We start from the raw sequence: 16,354 nt of genomic DNA on the forward strand, positions 1-16,354 counted from the left end.
ACAAAATACTGAGGCATAAGTAAGTATCGGTCTAATCATGCTCCTATAGAGCATGTGTACTATCCTCGGATTTAGGCCCCTTTTCGAGCCTATGGCCCGTCTGCATAGCACCCAATATCTGTGAGCCTTCTCGGTGCGCTCCTGAATGAGACAATTCCAATTTAGTTTCCCATTCAATATCGCACCTAAGTATTTGATCAGATATCGAAATCGTTTTATTGAGGAAACGAGGTGCGTTAAATTGGCCCACCTTCGTCTTCCTCGTGCACAGGCAGATTTCAGTTTCTTCATTAACATTGAGACCTTTAGGTTGTGAGCCATCTGCAAGATGCTTTCGGCCTTTCTGTATAGCTGGTTCGGATCCTTACCCCTTAGAAATATTATGGTTTATAACGTATGCATAGCAGACGGGTTCAAATCCCTCCTCAATCAACATGCGTAATAGGTCATGAATAGCGCTTTAACGACTTCTATTTGAAGGACCGTATGCCTTCTAAAATGAAGCTTTCGAGAGGATAACCTTGCAATTTCTACAACTTTAACAAGGGGTACCTCTTCCTTCTTTATGTATGTATTCCTTCCAAAGTTCCCCATACACTGTATGGGACACATGTAAGTGTCTATTGAATTTCTGATGTTTTTAAGCAGTAATTCTGTTCTTATCGTGAAAGGTTAGTACCAACTTGTAAAGGTTAGATATAGATATGGAAATCGGAGATCAGGCCTCGCGAATACAAAACAAGGAATGCTTTCAGGAGTCGCCGCCTTTTCCCGCTGGCCTTGCTGTACTGACTGCAATGGCCACTGGGAGACACATCTCCGTTTGCCTACCGATAAATATCTCGTCCATGAAAATTCCTTAAATCTGCCTGCGTCAACATTTATTCCTTTTTGGCCTATGTATGTATGAGTAATGCATTGCCTGCCACATCATTCGTGCTTTGTTTATTTATTATCCATTGCTGATGGTAAGCATAACAACAACAGCATCACATCACTTGTAGGCAATGCGACAACAACCTTCTATCCCTTGTTATCTCAAAGAGATTCGAATTAAAGGGATTTTCTGCTTGATCTTCCTAACATCGTAAAAAATTGAGTTACGGACACAACATGTTCAAAGTATTCCAATTGGATTCACATTGAGGGTTGCAACATTTCCGGGTTCTTTCGTTTTTTATTCGAACATTTTTTCGTATTTTGCTTCGGCCGTACTTGTCTCTGTTGTACGTCAGTACAACGCTTAATAAGCTATAATGTTGGTACATTTTTGACTGCACTCATTGATATATGAGAAGTTTGCCGCTGATCCTTTGTAGAATGTTTGCAATTTGCAATTGGTACACTTGTTTAATGTTTACTTTGACCAGTGTTGGTACTCAAGAAAATTATTTCCTACCAAAATTTAAGAAAAATCCTACCAAATCCGACTAAAATCTACCAAATGTTCTACAAGCCAAAAATGCGACATATGTTTCCATACACACCACCGAAGAGTTGGCTATTTTGCTATTTCATTTGCAACACATCAAATTACAGATTTTCAAGCATACAAAGTATACATACTGGATCGTCGTTATGTTTATAGACGATATAGGCATTTTCGTACGTTTGTTGCTATCACTCTATTGACTAAAGTTCAAAGATGGCCTATATATTGATATTCCACTATTTATACGGATTTTATTATATATTTTTGCCTCGATTACAATGAACAACTGTGTCGAGTTTGGATAAACCAAAAAAAATTTTGAAAAACAACAACTTTTGTCGAAAAAAGACGACGAAATTTGTCAATTTTCCTGCAACAATTTATTTTGAATTTCAACGACACAAAGTACAAATTTGTTGTTGAAAGGCACTCTTTGTAAGCTACCGTATAACAACAACAACAAGATATCCATAAGCAAGACAAAACACCATTTTACCAGCTACCTTTGTGCATGTACTTTGCTGCACAGCTTCGGTGTGGTGGTGTTTTTATTTTCTTTTTCTGCTTGCGGTGCTTGTGCTGCTTTTCTCCTTCGTTTACTACTTTGCTTTCGGGTTTTTTCTCTGTCACTCTCTCTCTCTCTACTATTACTCTAAAATCCAATTTTATTAATTTTGCCGCAGCGTGATTTGAGAACAAATGATTTCATGACCGAATTCACTTTATTCATGATGAAATAACTCTAAAAGCATTATTGCACAGTAATGAATGCCAAATGCCAAAAAATTAAATCTTAAAATTTTTTTTTATTACGAAATACATATTTTTATGGCCGAATTTTCGAAAATAATAAGATTATAGAAAAACTAAGAATAACACTTTTTTTTGTCCGGCCGGGGGATTCGAACCTGGGCTTAATGGCATGGCAGACTTGTGTGCAACATGGTAGTACGCGTATTTTAACAACTAACTCAACAAAATAATTTGTTGAAAAGCCACAAAATTTCAATTATTTTGTCTGCCAAATCTCTTGAAGTAGGCTTTTCTACAAATATAGTCTTCAATTCAAAGCTAAAATTTGTTGGGAATTTAAAGTTCCACATACAAATTTTTTAGTTGGTTTTTTCTCAGAATTATTTTTTCTGCTCAAAATCGACAAGAAATGAATTTTTTCAGTAAATAACGTGGTATTTATATGTTGGAAAATCTACCAAGAGAATAAAAATCAACCAATTTTAGTAGGAACCTACCGAACCGGCAACACTGATCATGACTATTTTAGAAAAGTTACCATATTAAGGCATTCAAAATAATAGCTGTGAATAATAAAGTAAGGAAAATATCGTTAAAAATTCAACATTTTTAATCTAAATTGAATTAAAACAGTTAGAGAGCAATTTTTGTGTTATTTTTGGTTGATAATATTTCCATATTTTTTGAAAAGTGGGTCGTGGAAAACTTTGTAATGGGGCCACCCGTCGTTGAATAAAAAGTTGATATCTGAAGAATAAACTTATAGAAAAAGTTCAAATTTTACTGAACTTTTCTACAAAACTGAAAAGAAACACATTAACAATTAAACAATTAACCAAGGTTAAAACAAGAGATGGCAAATCATATACGTCGCATACAACTAAACGGTCGAAGAAAAATGTGAATGTAAATGTAAGCACCCGCAATCCCTAGCGGACTATGACTGTAGCTTCAGATAGTGTTTGTCCATCCATATGCGCGGAAATTGTTCGCAGAGCATTACGTGATAGTAACTTGTATGCCCGAATTCCAGGAAAATTAATACTTTTGAGAAAAATACATATCACAGAGTCATTACAGTTTGTAAAATCTCACAATAATAGACCATTCGAAAAATAGAGAAACATACTGTGCTTGGATGAATCAAAAATTGTGTAGAACTCTAAGAATTTGTTTTGAGTCCTGAAAGTATGTGAGACGTTCGCAGAAATTAATAACATTGTCCTCGATATACAACTAAAACAAAAATATGGAAGATTCAATTTAATTATTTGGAAATGTTTCTCTTACAGAGTTGTTTGTCTTATAATTTGGTTCTGCAACATCATGGATGCCTGCCAATACATTGAAATACTCCAAAATATTATGCTTCCATATGCGAAGATTGAAATGACCTCAGCATGTACATTTCAAGAAGATCATGATTCGGAATACACGAATCTTTTAGCAATAGGGTGGTTTTAAGGAAATAATAACGACCTAATGGAATGAATGAATGATGAAAGTTTGTGGTACGATACCGAAAATGAAATAGCAACAGTAAAACCTTATAATAACAATAAGTTTTGACGAGTTACTCTAAGGGCCTGTCAAAAAGAAAATAAATGGAAAGGTACAAGAATATAGTAGATTCACTGGGACGTCATTGAGAAGAAGTTTAATGCAGCATATGTTGTCCGATTAAATAAAAATTTATAAGGCCTAATGTATTTGAAGACACTCGTACAAAAAATTATGGGTGAAAAATGTTGTATGAATTTTATGTTGAGTTTTAGTTATCACTTTTGTAAGTAGCACGAAATTCCTAACTTAAAATTACCTTATAGTTTTTAGAGCGCACAACAAGCCGATTACTGGCTTTGGTGTATGTCCATAGTGGCATGGGGCGGATTAATATCTGCACCCTTTTTTCAACCTAACCTAACCTAGTTATCATTGCTTTTATTTTGACCGCCCTTAATTCTGAAATAAACAGATTTTAGGACTTTTTTGAGAACATGTAAAAATTTTTACTCTAATTAAAGGGTTAAAACTTATCGGTTATACTAGCCTGTAAATCTACAAAAGAAAATATTATATGCTTCCAAAGACATATATAATTTGTTATCAGTTAAAAGATTTTACTATTCTGCGCTGCTATTTTTTTGACCGCAGCTGTATCCATAAGACTTTCCTTATGTATGTCAAATATGAATAGAGCACGCTCTAATGGGCATGTATTCTTATATGTATTGTAGTTTTTTTATAGGCATGTGGCTACAGCTCGCTTGAATCAGAGGAATTGCATATTTATTCGAAAGTCAATTTATCATATTATATTTTTCGTAAGTATCACACGATGTGTACAGCTTTCAGAGTTGCTATCTTTGAAAATACATAACGTGTGATAGTAATTTTACTGCCGAACAATTGTTTTGATTATTCGAGGTATTTTTTCTGGCAATTTCTTCTCATTTTCTTTTCAAAAATTAAAATCTTCTCTTCTAGTTTACTCTTTTTCGTACAACTCCATCATAAATGAAGTAGCGGTCATTTTCAGCAAACAACATACTTTTCAGCATTTAGCCTGCTGTTTTGAAAGTGCAAACATTTGTCTATAACAGCAGAGCTGCTGCTGTAATAGCAGCAAAATTAACTACTAACAGACAGTAGAGAGTGTTTGCTATTTTCAGCAAACTTTTTTCTATGAGTTTACTCGGCACGTTCGTTGATGGACATACACAACTCACTGAGCCAAATTGGAAATCGGCCATTAAATGATATTTTTATAGGCCTTGAACTTTAAATTGAGATATCGGACTATATCAAGATATAGCCCACCATCAAACTTAACCTGCTTATGATCAAATAAAAAAACTGTGCAAAGTTAGAGTCTAATATATTCATTTTCACCGACAGTGAAAATAATATACGGCCAGGTTTAATCGCCTTAGATTTTTTTTGACATCAAACAATACATATATATTTAGGGTCGAATATAATTATATCTATATGTGCTGCAAACGGAATGAGGAAATGAATATACCCGCATACTTCGGTGGTGGGTTTTAAAAAGTGGTAGTTGAAAAATTGCGTTTTTATCACTGTATTGGTCAACTGCAGTTGAAGATTGCCATCCGTAATATAAATTTGTCAACTGACAAAGCAATTCAACTAACGTCCCATCGATAATCTACCTAGAAATTTTGATTGTGTTTTTTTGAATACATTCTTTGTTTACAAGGCTCGCAACACTCAAAAAGTGTGCTGTAGCAACAAAAAGTCGGGAGTAAATGGGATAGGTGTAATTATTGGCTAAAACAGCAAACATTTTCTTTTGTTTTCAGACATCAAAATGTTGATTTTAGCCTCAAAATTTCAAAAATATTACTTACTTACTATCTATAAGTGCTAAAGCTTTACAGAATACAATATCACCAAATTTTCTACATTTTCTTAATTTTTTGATGATTTCAAATATCAGCGGACAAAGTATCTAAAAAAATCATATTTAAGCTTTAAGACAAACAATAAACGCCTTAAATAAACAAAAATTAACGTTTATATAAAGAAAATGTCTTAACGATCACTTAGATGTTTAGCAATTTTCAAGTGTTTCGTTCAAATGTAAAAACTGTTTAATATAAAATCAGCAGACAGTGTTTGCTAATAGTAGCAAACTTTTTTTCTGGGTGAATAAATAGCTACATAGACGTTTTCGCTTTTGGTTTTGATTATTAGAAGAGCATATTGTTCAGCTTTAGACCATTTTTCACTTATCTTTTAGAAAAAAATTAAAAGAAAAAAACAAAGGAAATTTAAAGAAAGATTCTTTTTTGGTTATATATGTACATACATGTATTTTTTCTTTTGATTTATTTGTGTTATAAAGTTGTTTATAATACCAAAGGAGAAAGCATACGAACACCATTTCGAAGGAATTTAATAAAAGGTATGTCATTGCGGTTTCAATACACTTTTTTGAAGACATCGAGTAGTTTTAATGGTTTAACTATAAGCAAACAACAGAAATGTTTAAATGCTTTGCTTTTATTTTAAATTTGAATGCATTTCATGTGAATAGAAATCTCACAAATGCTATATACAGAGTCAAATATAAGAAGAAACATATAGTATAATCGCAATATATTTTATTTGTATATTTCTATTTATCCCACCAAATAATACAATTAAAAAAAAATATAGTTACATAAGAAGGTAAAATCAAAACTAAGTTCGTCATACCAACCGACCATAACCAATTGCAATGATCAAGAAATAGTATCTAATTTCAATTTATATTTTGAATGTACCCAACTTTGTAGTAACGTGTGATGCTAATACCAACCAAACAATGTTAATGTGCTAAGGAATAATATTAATTATAATAATAACAATTGTTAACTTTAAATATATGTTGAGCAATTGCACTTTATTGCATTAGCAGACAGACAAAGGAAAAATAAGAACAAAATAGAAATACAATCACATTTAAATGAGCTTTCTTGTTTCGCACTATTCACACAATTCACTATGTAAACATTAAACAATAAACATAAGAAAGAAACAGATTAAATACTACAATAGTTTACGCTTCACACGTGTTTCAATAACAATTAATTGTGCATTTATTACTACAACAACTACATGCAGATGCAATGGCAAAGAAATAGAAATTAATAAAAATAATAAAAAAATACTGTAAGAGTAACTACTTTTTATTAACATTTTCACTCAACTCATTGGATTATTTATTTATATTTTCATATCAATTTTGTTTTGTGTTTATTGAAGAGATTTTCAAAGAAAGTAGTAGATGAAATTATCAACTCGCTACGTTGTTTAGAACAGCATCTATGATATGATCAAATAATTTCTCCTAGCACTACTGTCTTTTGTGCTTCTTTTTAAAAACTTCTCCAAGTGTTTTGGGATAGTAAAATGTCAAAGTTCTAGTTGCTTACCTTCAGTCTTTGTTGGGATTCATCCTATGGTTCATTGGCTGCTTGAACGTTGAGTCAATAAAATTGATTTTTATGTTCATTTACTGCCTAATTTACTAACATGATGTTTCGATCGATCCATAGAATCGTCGAAATTGTTCAAAGTCACATTTTTACCAAATGAAGATATATTAACTGATTAGCTTGTGGTGGCAATTTCCGTGTGTCGCTTTACATTCTATTTAAGTTTAAATGCTAAAAATTAACAGATTATGAACTATAGTCTCGACAGACTGCAGGTGAGAGAGGAATACTATGGTACTGATGATTACTCCTCAGCAAGCCAAGAAAGGTCTGCCAATGGCGTGTTGTCTGTGTCCATCAATCTGCCTATTCAATATAAAACCCTTTATTTCTGGTGGTATTCATTCTCATTGTGAAATTAGCTCGACTTTTCCCTTTGGAAGAAATAGCTGGAAGAAAAATGCAGTTTTTAACAAAACAAAAATTACAACAACAACTAAGTATTTACTGTAATCAGAATTTCTTGGTACAATTAGATTTTATTAAACTTTATCCCAAGTTCCGTAAATAAAAATAAACAATGAAATAAACATTTATTTTAAATCTTCATGAAAATATAATTAACTTACAATAAATTTGGATATATTTTCGTCAAAAGCACATTCATTAACAACACGACATTAGTTATATTAGAGACAACATAAATTTGAATATCACAGATCTTTACAATGCTCTTTGTGTCCTCTTTCAAGTGCATCGTCCTATCTATTTTGTTGTTGTGTTGTTAAGCTTTCTAAAGTGTATCAGTTTCTCTCTTTGTTTTCTTTATCTAATATTTTGACATTTTCTAAGTCTGCCCCATGTCCACTTTTCAAAATGTGTTGCGCCAAAGCTGTTTTCTGTGTTCCTTTTTCAACGTCAGCTCTGTGTTCTCCCATTCTTCGTTTTGTTGTTCCTGCATATACTAAGTCACAGCTTTGTTTGCCAGTTCACTTACATTCTAATTCGTAAATAACATCGCGTGTCGTTGTTTGTCGATTGGAGTTTTGACATTGGAGATTATTTTGTTGTTTGTTTGATTCGCTCTGTATGCATATTTTATGTTGATTGTTTTGTTCATTAAAGTTCTTAGGCTTTTGTTATCTGTTAATCCAGGGATGTATTTGAAGCTACAATATCGTTTGGTTTCTTCATTCGTTGTAGGGTTGCCATAAGTGCTGTTTAGTTTGCGTTATATTTCGTCGAAAAGTTTATTAATTAATTTGGGTGAATATCTATTGGTTTTCAATATTTTTGTGTTTATTTTGAAATTGTCTAGATGGAATTGTTCGTCCCTGATGTGGATAAAACTTTCAGTGGTGTTGATTATTTGTGATTTTGGCTGTGTGGTGTGGTAATTCAAAAAAATGTAGCTAAGTATTTACACTTCAATGTTGAAATCTCTTCAATAAAACTGCATTTGCATTTTTGAAAGCTGTACCATTATTTATAAAAATTGTTGTCTTTAATTCAATATGATTTCCGGCACTTATGCCGCTGTTAATTTTTATTTTATAGGTTTATCCTGACGTCGTTTATTAACTATAAGCTTATTAATTGTGGTGGTTGGTAGATACAAATACATTGTAATACAAGAAATAAAATAATAAAAATAATTAAAAAAATTCAGATAAATATAAGATGAATGCTTGTAAAGAGATTAAAAAAAAGAATTATGGAATCACAAGAATACAAGATTGATAAAAACCCGTCCAAATAAAATTTGATTTTATTGAACCAAACGATCAAATGAAACAAAAACAAATACAGCAAAAGTTAAGTAAACACCACTACAAATAATTATATAATGAAAAAATCAAATACAGCATGGATATTTTAGCATACAGTTTTAAACAAATAAAAGTTAAATAATTGTTTCATTTAGTTTTTAAATTGAACCGTCGGTATGCTGCTTAAATTTTTACAGTCTTTACAGTTGTTCTTCGAACATGTGTATACTTTCTAATTAAATTGAAGAACAAAATTATATTGTCGAATTTGATATATTTTTTTTTTAATAAAAAATAATCCTATTTGAAGTAAAACTGTCAGATGTAAATAACATAGATATCTTCAAACGATTAGAGCCACTACCGAATAGAACAACATTTTATTACATTACACAACGTTGAAATATATCATTCATATAGACCAATCGCATGTCCATCAAGCGGGATATGTTTAATTCGGCAATCAGTAAGAGAACACTTACTATTCATTGGAGTTCACAGGGGCAAAGTGCTCATCTAGTTGGTCATCTCGTAAATATCGTTCTTTAATATTAAAAAGGGCCTAACTCGATTTTTGCTACTTTACAGGAGAAGGAGAAAATCTGACGTACAAAACAAAAAATCGCAAAAAAAAATCCAATTAAAAATTTAGTTGAAAGTAAAAACATTTTCGAATAAACAATTAATTGATTCAATCATTTTTAATTGAATATGATTTTTTTCAATTACAGTCGTGATTGAAATTTTTGCCATTTTCAATTAAAAATTTAATTCATTAATTAATTTTTTATTTAAATCTACAAATTTTTTCAATCACAATCGTGATTGAATATTTTGTAATTTTCAATAAAAAATGAATTGTTTCAATAACTTTTTTGATCGAATCTTAAAAATTTTTCAAATATTGTGCTTAAATAAATTCAATTGAAGGCTATTTTGTCCCCTACAGTATAAAGGGAAGGAGATTTCAAAGACCCTGACGTATGGGTCGACAAATTTATAGAAATACCCTGGCAGCCAGTTCTATTGTACGTGCCGGATTAACCCGATTGAGTCCATCATCGGCCAAAGACACTGCTACGATAGCAACAAATCATAAGCTACCCCTACCTGACAACCGAAATTTTTTCAAGCTACACCCCGCGGGTGCCAGCTACACAAGGTTATGAACCGATTTAGACCATACCAAGCACAGTTGTTGCTAAATTGCGCCCTTTAAAGGCTCAAGAAGTCAAGATCCGATATCGGTTTATATGGCAGATATACCAAAATATGGGCCGATTTGGCCCATTTACAATCCAAACCGACCTGCGCTAATAAGAAGTATTTGTGCAAAATTTCAAGCGCCTTGCTTTACTCCTTCGAAAGTTAGCGTACTTTCGATAGACGGACATGGCTAAATGGACTTTCAATGTCGTAGAACATAGAAATCGACGAATAACTAAAAAAACGCTAAATAGATGTATATACTTTGTTAGGCCTCAGATCAATATTTCGATGAGTTACAAACAGGATGACGAAATCGGTATACCCCCATGCTATGGTGGAGTGTATAATGATATAAAATGTACAACGTACATCTAACACGTTGGATGAATGCCTTTCATCTAACACAACGTGATCAATTTGGTTCCTGACTCTCTCCTGGTTCAACCAGATCGAATTTTTTTGCGAATTTAATGTTAAAATCTGGTGCCGGAAACTACAACATTTTCTGCAGCGGCGAAATCTATCAGCCTCAGACGTTATCTCGTGGAGGTTCAATATTCCGTCTGTTGGACCAAAGATATATTCCTTCCCTATTTTCCCATTAAAATCTACCAGAACGCTTTTAATATCATGGGCGAGGCAGCGGTCGTATTCTCTCTCGAGGCGCTCGTAGAAAAAATTCTTGGTCTGCTTGTCCGTCCCGACATGGGCACAAATAAGGCTGATCTTGAAAAATTTGGCTTTTATGTTTCAGTCTGCGACTATCACACCCAAATTCATGCCTCGTTTCATGACAGCTACAAAAAAGGGCGTCACCTCTCGGTGTTGTTGTGGAAATCTTTCCGAGCCATTGCACTTCCTGTAAGGCGGTAATATTTGCCTTCCAATACATCCGCCAGTGCGTATACTGCACCTTCTCTTGAAAGAGTCTTAATAGATCCTGAACTGAACCTGAAAGGTCAAAACATCGTTGAAAGTTAGGATATTGATTGTGGGACTAGACGACGGGGTACCTTAGTTAAAAATGCAAAAAAAAAAAACTTACAAATAGAAGTGTCTTTAAATGTTTAGTTTTTGTTTTTATACCCTCCACCATAGGATGAGGGTATACTAATTTCGTCATTCTGTTTGTAACTCCTCAAATATTCATCTAAGACCCCATAAAGTATATATATTCTTGATCGTCATGACATTTTAAATCGATCTAGCCATGTCCGTCCGTCTGTCGAAAGCACGCTAACTTCCGAAGGAGTAAAGCTAGCCGCTTGAAATTTCGCACAAATACTTTTTATTAGTGTAGGTCGGTTGGGATTGGAAATGGGCCACATCGGTTCATGTTTTGATATAGCTGCCATATAAACCGATCCTGGGTCTTGACTTCTTGAGCCTCTAGAGGTCGCAATTCTCGTCCGATTTGACTTAAATTTTGCACGTAGTGGTCTGGTATTACTTACAGCAACTGTGCTAAGTATGGGGTAAAGCGGTCCATAAATCCAAATGGATCTTGAATATCGACAAATGCAATATATGGTGGAGGGTATTTAAGATTCGTCCCAGCCGAACTTAGCACGCTTTTACTTGTTTTAGGTTAAGATGCTAAGTTAAAAACAAAAATTCAAAATATAATAACTGTACAGTCATCTAAGAAGTAAAATAAGAATCAATCAGCGATCGAATTTTTGAAACGTTTGGTCCTTTTCGTTAGTAAATAGAAAATTAAATTGAAATACAACATCTTTATTTTAAAGTTGGCTCGTTTTGATTGCGTAAATCCTACGAATAAGGAAAAATCTGAAATGTTCAAATGTTTTCTGTATACAAGCGAGCAATATTATGAAAGTTTGGCCTTGGAGGCTTTTTATATAGCAGAACAATAAATAAATAAAGAATTGAGAGGATTCAAATTTTTCAATGCAACCTCAAAAAGATATTAGTCCATGGCTCCATTAGCATTAGTATCACTCCCATCCCGCGAAGTAATTGTAATAGATCCCAAAACGTTTCTCCTACAGATATATGCCATGTTATAGGATGCTAAACAGAAAAATTGAAAGTTAAAATGTTTGTGGTTTTATAAACATCTCCAAAAATGTTTCTTCTTATAAAAAGAACAATTGGATCTCGCCCCCACAGGCATAATTTTATAGAGGAAAGTTCATCGAATATGATCGAATTGTTGCATACAGTACGTGGAAAACATTTTTGGTGCTTGTACCATGCTGGTTTCTTGTCAGGATAAGACCTTAAAAAAATAATTTCTTATTGAATGTTGAATAAATAAAAACAAATCATTTATGTTTTTTGTTTGACATGTTTGTACACGAATATAACTGCTTGCAGTACTCATAAACCCATACCTAGTTTGGAGCATAGCCTTGAACTCCACGTCGATAACAGTTTGATTGAAGATGAAGTTTTAATAAGCCAACAATGGGGTTCGATGTGTCGAATTGCATTATTGTGTTCTAAAGAGAAGCTCTTCTCTTTTGAAGATCTCTTGTTAAAGAATCGCGGACCTTAGCTCCTTAAAATTATTTTAAATATATATATATATATACCATACTATTAGGATCATTCATTCATGGTTTATGAACAAGTTAGTTTTTTGGTATCCCAAATAACATTTCTAGATGGATAGAGAAAATAATGCGTATTTATTGACAACTAGTAATAGGTTACTTGATATATTGAAACCATGGAAATTACAAAATACAAATACAAGTTAAAAATGAAATTTTTAAATTAAATAAATTAATGTTGATGTGTGAAATTCATAAGACTAGTACATTTTTCCTACCTAATGTTTATCTTGAACAAAATACAAAGTTTTTTATAGTCTACTAAGTACATACATATTTATACACAAAAGTAATAAAAGTGCATATGTAAACAAAAATAATACATAATAATAACAATATATTTATTATGATCGCATAGCAGACATGCATACTTACAAGTACGATATATACCTACCTATATATGAATATATATATATATATATATATATATGAATTAAGACAAAGTATTTATTAATCATTACATTTGGTAATACAATGAAATTATTAATTGAATGATTGTGCGTTACTTTCGTGCATTGTAACGATAAGGCATTCGGCAGCACTAGCATAGTATATAGCATATATATATACTGATAGAATTTATGTACCTTTTTATCCTTTGGCAAACTAATTAAACATATACACATGCATACACAAATGTTAACATACAATTAACTCAAATGCCACCACATTCTCGATTGATTGATTGATTGCTAGTGATGCATATAATGTTAATCAAAAATACAAACAAATAAAGTTAAAATTAATAAAAAAAAAATCCCTTTAAAATTAGATAAAAATCTAAATGTTGATAGAATTTACCAGGCTTTAATCGATCTTAAATAAATCCCCACATTAAATGGTGTGTATGAATGTGGCATGATAGACATGCCTTCAATATACTCGTATGCATATGTACATACTTGCATAAATATATACATTGCACAAAGTCATTCTTATGTTTCAAAACTACAAAAAAGGACAAACAATATAAAGTTATAAACAAAAATTCCAAAATAAACAACTTATTTTTTAAATGTCTTTGTAGGATTAAAAATTAGTTTATAATTAGCTAAAATCATTTCACTAATCTACATTTCATTAAATAAATAAAGAAAACAAATACAGTACTTGGAATATAAGTGAGAAGACAGGCCTGCGGAAATGCAATTCTGTACAAAGAAAAAATCCATAAATGCAAGGCTATGGTTATGTTGCATTGGAAAAAGAGATGCATCCATTATTTTTGGATCCATTAGATTAGCATATCATTTTCCCCCAATTATTTGCATATGGAACATGAATGACCAAGGTGTCGTATAACGCATGGCAATGGGCATAAATATCGAAAAGTAATCATACGCAACCCTTGTGCACAAAATTTAAAAATAAACTTTTTTAAATGGCTGATGCTTTGTCAGAGGATCTCGCTAGATCGTGGGTGTTACAAATTATATGACATTTGTTTTTACCCTGGACCATAAAATTGTAGTTAATACGTTCTAGGTTAGGTTTAAGTGGGAGGCTGCCATCACACTCACTGAGACGTTTTCGTCCAATGTGATACTACAGTTCTATCGTTCCACTTCCAAGCGTTGGAGCATACAGATCTCTCTAAAAAACCCCACAACTACTCTCAAAGAAATGATAACCTAAAGTGGAACTCCTTCTGAATGTCTGTGCGGAAGAGCAGATGTTCTATAGTCTCCTATTCCCCGACGTCCTCACAGTCTCGGCAAAAGTCGTTACTGTCAGCTTTCAGTCTGTTCAGCATGTTTGTCGATCAGACAGGGACCTGTGATGACGAATGGAATGACTAAGACGTCTGTTCTAGCCAGCGACTGCAAGGCGTTAGACCTCTTCAAGTCTAGATTACTTCACATAATTTTGGAATGCTCACAACCCTTTTTGTGACCACTTATTATTCGTTGCCATTCGGCCTGATCCTGAACGTTAGATTACATGTCGCTAGAGGTATACCCACAGATTCCAGTTCCCTTGGATGTGTAAGGCAGTTCCTAGTCTCGAAGCTCGACTGCCTCAATATTCCCCGGTATATCTCTGCGGCCCGGCCCCCAGAACAGGTGAGTTTTGAATTGTTTTTTGGGCATTATCAAACAGGTTATAAATTTACGTTTGTGTCCACAAATTAAACAAAAATTTGTATTTTTCATTGTTATAGGGAAAACAATCTGTTAAAGTAGTTTATACCAAAACTGCAAAAACAAAAATTATGATTTCCATGCACTGGAACTTACGGGATTCAAGGAGATTTAATCTAGTTTACAAATTAATATGTTAATTAATATTTACGAGATATTGCATCTTTTTGGGAACAATGTCGATGCTCAGACGAAAAGTTTATATAATATGGTGCCAGCCAAATTGAGAGATATGTTTATATGACAGCTACATCAGGTTATGGACCGATTCACACCACACTTGGTGTAGATGGTGAAGGTCGTACGACAAGTCGTTGTACAAAATTGCAGCCTAATCGAATAAGAATTGAGTCTCTGAGATCGGTGCAAAATGAAAGCCAAATCGGATAATAATCGCGCCCTTTAAGGGCGCTATATTCAAAGCTGACCCGATATGGTCCATTACAATCTCCAATAAGAAGTATCTTTGCAAAATTTTAAGTGGTTAAGTTTATTCGTTCGGCCTCAACAGTGACTTCGGTAGACAGACGGAAGAACATGTCTAGATCGACTTAGAATATATATCGAGGTTTTGTAAACGAAATGACTAGACTTGTATACCCCCTATCCTACGTTGGTATGTATTAAAACAACTTTCGAAACATGAAAAATTGTTAAAAAAAAACCAAAAATATAAAAAAAACAAAAATTTTATTGTAGACGAATCTATTGTCTGCAAAAAAAAAAAAAAAAAAATAAAAAATACCCTAAGCGCCACAAGCTTTCAGGCGCAAAATCGGTAATTTCGCCCAAAATGGGATAGAGGGATACGACTAGACCGAATCAGGAAAAATCTCTGAGTGGAACCGCAGATTTTATCACGGCCACAGCAGTGGCGCAGAGTACAATCCATGTTTCAACCAATAATGCTATATAAATAGGTACGTTGTTACGAATTCCATTCTAGGACATAAAATCCCCAACAGAATCTCTTAGGAAGTACTACATCCAACTTTGGAAGGCGTGCCGATACGTGTTATATGAAAAATATGTACATCTTGTTCAAAAAACTTTTTTAAAAGTGGTTTTTAATTTTTTATTTTTAATTGAATTTAATTTTGACACTTATTTCTATGCTGTTATGCTTATTTATTGTATTTAATGATGGCGGTAGGCTAGAGGATGAGTGCAAGACTACCAAACATGAGATCATGGGTTCAAATTTCCGCAGCGGCAAAATTATTAAAATTGTTTTTGGGTTAATAGTAAAGAGTGATCTGCAATACACGAGCGGGAGCAAGCGGCACGAGCCGAACAAAAACTAAAACCAACACTCACCACCGAAGCTGTGCAGCAAAGCAAGCACATGTGTGTTTTGGTTTGGTTATAATGGTTTTTTGTTTTGATTATGAATAATTTTGTTGTTATATATTGGCTTGCAAGGCAATTGCCTTTCAACAACAAATGTTTACTTAGGGCCGTGGTCCTGTCGTCCTTTTTCCACAAAAGTTGTTGTTTTTCAAAATTATTTTTGTCAGTGTATGTT

The sequence above is a fragment of the Stomoxys calcitrans genome, chromosome 1 (genome assembly GCF_963082655.1).
Source record: "Stomoxys calcitrans chromosome 1, idStoCalc2.1, whole genome shotgun sequence".
In the NCBI taxonomy this organism is placed as follows: Eukaryota; Metazoa; Arthropoda; class Insecta; order Diptera; family Muscidae; genus Stomoxys; species Stomoxys calcitrans.